The sequence below is a fragment of the Alligator mississippiensis genome, chromosome 10 (genome assembly GCF_030867095.1).
Source record: "Alligator mississippiensis isolate rAllMis1 chromosome 10, rAllMis1, whole genome shotgun sequence".
In the NCBI taxonomy this organism is placed as follows: domain Eukaryota; kingdom Metazoa; phylum Chordata; order Crocodylia; family Alligatoridae; genus Alligator; species Alligator mississippiensis.
Window position 1 is genome coordinate 57,012,006 of NC_081833.1, and position 5,668 is coordinate 57,017,673.

Below are 5,668 nucleotides of genomic sequence, written 5' to 3' on the forward strand. Positions count from 1 at the left end.
TGCTGGGAGACCCTGGTTTAACAGAAACCAGGAAGGGACAGACATTGCATAAACCGGTTTGAGCCAAATCAGTTAAGTCTAATACTACATTCAACCAGGTTCATCTTAAACCAATTTCAGCCGTTTTGAAACTTGGTTATTTGCACTGAACTTATGTTCTGTTACACATTTAAACCAGTTTCTGATCATATACTGGTTTATGTGTAATGTCTGTCCCTAGCCTTAAAATATCAAAAAGGAGATGCTGTTCACATTATGACTGTGTCTGTTTTGCTGGGTAGACTTCCTTCCTTCCTTATTTGGTGTTTAGATATCTGCATGAGCTCTTTTGGGCACCTGGGGTGAACATTGTTATGGTTACAATTTAAAGTCTAATTGATACAAACAAGAAATCTGCCTTCCTCCTTCAGTGCTGTTGTTTTAGGTTTCCTGCAAACTTGGGCATCATTCACACTCAGTACACAGTTTCAAAATTACTTTCACAACCTTAAAAGCTACAGACCACATGGAGATTCTTGAGTATAGTTGCCTCAAAATAAATAGTACTGGCAAATGATCCATCCCACTCCTCAGCTTCACCTTAACCCCTCCCTCCCCCACTGAAAAATACCCTGAACAAATCTGATGTATACTATTTTTTTTTCTATGAGTCAGTACTGATCCAAAACAGGCCTGTCAGAAAACATACTTGTGATAAATTAGACATTGCAGAATCTAATTGGGTTAATGAGCCGTACAAGAGTTGTGCTCTGAGAACTATCTTTAGAAGGTTGAGGTGACAGGTTTTACAGGAGAGGGAGACAGTAGCATCTTCAAATACACTGTTGTCATCCAATGTGAGAAAAGAAAATTGAAAATACTTAGAAATATTTGTGACCTCATGAGTATTGACAAACTCTGGCAGATTGGACCATGTTTTACTTTTAAACTCAAGAAAATTCAGGATAGGGCTGACAACTTCCGTTCTGAGTTTCAGCCTCGTGCAGTTTCCAATGGCAAAGTTATAAACCACTTGAGAAACAGTATTTATAATGGTAACACCAACAGACCTTAAACTATAGTGGCACTGCTGGGCTTTACAGCAATAATGTTACAATGTTTAGGGCTGCCAGAGTTAATGTCACTAATCTATGTCTAGAAGGTAAAAGTCAATGATGAATGAATGTCATCTTCTGCAATAATAGGTTTCCTGAGTCCAGAGGACTGTTAGCCTCTAAAATAACCATGGACAGATTAATGGGAGTGTTCAATGAGCTGCAGCAGTGGGTTCTGCTCTTCAGGGGTTCCACAGTTTGTCAAAACCAAAAACAATTACAGGAATACATATAGAAATATGAAATAACTAGATGACTTCCTGGTGCAAGGAACATAAGAGGTATTCTGCTGCAGGACTGAAGGTTTTTGATTTTTTTTTTCTCTTGGGTTTCTGCCCTAAATGGCCTGGAAAATATTCATGTTCAATCATCAACTAAAGTTTGATGGTTGTAGTCAGAAGTTGTTTGTGTGATCTTGGAAAGTAGTTTATTTTTGATACATTGTGTTTTCTTAGATCCAGCTGTAAAAGCAAGCCTCTACTAACCCTACTTTCTGAAACAGCCCTCTTGTTTGTTGTTGAAATAATTGACTAATAATGTGCTAGGTTCTCAGAGTTTATCCAGTCCCCTTTTTCTTGAATGGTTATATTTTAATCAACAACAAGAAATATGACCTTCCTCGCTTCCTGTTATGCATCTTTAAATGCTTTGCAAACTGTGGTCAAATGACAGTGGAGATGACCAAAATTGTTAACAGATTTTTGCGATATCTGTAGAGCTTTACTTTGTTGGTTATATTATGATTTTTTCTCATGATACGCTAACTTGAATGAAAAAAATACTACCCTCTGACATATTTATGGTCTTGTGGTTTAAGGTACAGGGATAGAAAATGAGCCCTGCATTAAGCTCTTCTACTAAATTCAGGTGTGACCTTGAAAAGCTCCAACGATCATATTTAGAAAGACACAAGCCCTGCAACACTGCCTGTGCCTCATCTTAAAAAGTGATGACTGTATGTTGAAGTTGGGGAGATGAGATTTAAGGTTTAGTTTTAGACTAACTAGCTTAGGTACCAAGAGAAATGGTAACATTTTCCTGAGAGGGCTTCCTATAGTCATCTATAAGCCTGCTCAGCTTCTATTCCCCAGCAACATGGTTTTCATCTGCCTGGCTGTTCTCAGTACCTGAGCTAGCTAAGGTATATATACAGTGTGTCTACACATGCTGCAATCAGGTTTCCCAGTTGCAATGCAGGGATATCTGAAATACCCAGGAGCTTTACATTCCATTGACTTTCAGTGAGAGTGGGGCACAGAAGGTGAGATCCAAAATGGCATTTACTTCAATAGGAGTTTAAGCATGTGACTCCTACATGGTGCCAGATCCAATACAGTATTTCAGCAGTGCTTTTATACATGTGCTTTAATTAAAACAGTTCCAAGGGCCACTCTAATTAAAGTGCCAGGATCATCACATGTATCAGCGTCCCCACACTGAAAAATGATGGTGGGGTGCTTTAGTTCGAGCTTGAGTTAAAGTTCAATGAGCTTGAGTTAAAGTGTCCCTGCTACCATTTTTCAGCATGGGGTCACTGATGCATGTAATGCTGGAATCTGCTGGACCATGGTAATTACCATGCTCCAGCAGCCTGGATTAACCAAGTCTGTTCTGACGTGCTCTAATTACAGCATGTTGGAGCAGCCTCCCTGCACACGTATAGGTGCCCTAGGTGCCTCAGACAGCTGAGTTCCATTTCAAGAGTGACTGTTACTGTTGGACTGCAGTGTTTAAGTAACACTCAAGTACCTGTCTAAACTAGAGACTGTATTGCGTTTCTCTTCCATAAAATTAGGTTGATTAATTTCTGAAAAGTATTTTGGGATCACTGACTATAAGGCACTATGTAAATGCAATATTTTAAGTGTGGGAGACTGCAGAGTGTTTTGCCAGCATGTGACATTGAATCTTTACTCATGCTGAGATAGCATGTCAGCAATGGCATGCAGCCAAGACCAGTTTGCAAAAAGCTTTGGAAACATGTTCTGAAACCTGTATCATGGATGAAAGCTCTTGTCCAAGAGTTACTGCCCACGTATTCTAAACAATAGAATTTACAACACATCTGTAATTGTGTCACCTGATTCCCGATAATATTGCAGGTGGCATAAAGCAGGAGCTATTGATTATATAATATTTGCTCCTCACCTTTTGTCTCCTCAGTGTCTCAATACCTTATATTCCTCAAGGCAGGCAAAAGATTGATTTTATTGAGAGCCAAAGTAGCTTATAGTCAAGTTCTGAAAAACTTTACTTGCCTGGGACAAGTATTTTATGTGCCAGTAAAATGTTTCCCCTCTACCCACTGTCATTAAAGTAATGGTAGGTTGGTTCCTAAGCTTGTACCTTTTAACAACAATTTTGCAAGGCTGCTGTACCTGAAATGTACCTGACTTCTATTTTTGCAGCAGTTTTTTTTTTTCTATATGTGGTATAAATGCCAATAAATCTTTTTAAAAACACGTTACTTGAAAAAATGGTAAGATGACCATAGTCACAGTGTTGAAATCTCAGTGCCATGAATATATTATAAGAAAGGTGAAATACAATGATCTTATGGTAACTACGATTTCTGCTAATCATCCCAATTTTGTTGTGCACTCAAATTCAAAGTTCTCTGGAAGTGCATTTTGAAAATCCTAATGAAAGACTCCAGTTGACAGTGTGGTCTTTAGCCAGTTTAATATATGAAAAGTCCCTCCATTCTCTGATGATATTTGTTTTACTATGGTTAGATTGTCATAATTTCCCCTGGTAACTGTCTAATATATGACAGCACCAAACTATCAAACCAGTGCCAAATCCTTTTCACGCCATTTGTGTGAAATTACATGTGGAATAAAGCAACTAATGGCCAACCACGCTGAGTAACTGACGCTACATAATATCATTCAACTATGAAGATCCCAATGTTTTAAAGACTGTGTCCATAATGTCATTAGAAGTTACTGCCAATACATTTTGGCTTAAGTTGCTCTACTTCCACTGTCTAAAGGTAGTTTGTTATTGTGTCAGTAGCTACTTGTTCTCATAGTGAAATTTTTATGCTCCATTATTATTGGAAAAACTGTAGTCTCTTTGCTTTCAAAGCATTCCAGCATGTATTTTTCCTTGTCTAAGCCCTCTCGAGCGCCTTTTGATTGTCCAAACTTTCTATGTCTGCATTTCCCATTCATGACTTCACACCTCTTGTCTTACCCCTTTATCATGAAAGCATCCCTGAATACAGTGGGTGAAGCATCATGAATCTGTTCCTTCAGAACTCTTCAGAAAACTGCCTATTTTTAAAAACTTTTTTATTGTAATGCCTCTGATTTCAGAGCTTCGAAATAAAATATTATTAAACATACACCAGTATTCCCCACACAAGGTCTTGCATTACTGCTGAAACTGTGCTTGGTGTTGCATGAGATTTAGAAGTATATATTCCTTGCTTCAAAGAGTGTGCAGTAGGGCTGTGTGAAATTTTACTGGGTGTCCCATTTCAAAGCTGTTTTGATGCGTTTCAAGCTCAAAACAGTGAAATTGAAACAAAATGAAAGCCTTCAAAATGAAAAAAGGGCACTCGAAATGTTTCGAAATTTTTGAAACATTTTGAAGCTGGGCTTACTTGGCTTCTGTGCCAGTCCCAGGCGGCAGCAGCAGCCTCCTGTCATCTAGCACGCAGATCAGGGGTCTGCCCACACCACCGGGAGGGCTGCAGGGCTGTGTTGGACTCCTCCTGGGGGTGCAGGCCCCTGATCTGCATGCTGGATGACAGGAGGTTACTGCTGCCGCCTGGGACCAGCCTGCACCCAGCACTGGAAAGACCTCACGCTCGCCCACTCGCTCCCACTGCCCCTGCCCCAGCCCCGCGGTACAGGCGGGGAGCAGTGCTCAACCCTGATCCCACACACCACATGGACTGGAGTGAGCAGCAGTGGCAGAGAATGAACGGGTGCTCAGTGCAGGGGAAAAGCGGCTGCTCCCCCTCCCTGTGGCCAGCACCCCATGCTGCAGCTGATCTCAGCCCGGGTGGGGCTATCCTGTCTCTCTGCCGCATCACCGGAGAGCAGGCACGGGCAGCCCAGCATGGATTCTGTGCAGCTGCAACACGGGGCACTGGCCATGAGGAGAGGGAGTGGCCACTTTTCCTCATGCTGAGCACCAGCTCGTAATCCACCATCAATGCTAGCCTGGGCCCCATACCAGCTCCAGACTCGCTCATCGGGCCTGAGCCGTGGCAGCAGCAGCTGGGCAGAAACTGCTGCTGGGCACGAAGGAAAGCCGCCCCCCGCTTACCCCCGTTGGGCAGTGTTTGGTGCGGCTGCTGATTGGAGCCCGTGCTGTGCTGGGCTGCAGTGCAGTTGTTCCAGCCCACTCACAGATCTGGGGGCCCACTCCCCTGGGAGGGCTGCAGGGCTGTGCCAGACTCCTCCTGGGGGGAGCAGGCCCCTGGATCTGAACGCCAGATGACAGGAGGCTAATGCTGCTGCCTGAGGTTGGCAGCAGCACTGATCTTTCTGGCCAGCAGCAGCAGACACCTGTCATCTGGTACACAGATCCATACATACATACATACATAATAGGCCTGT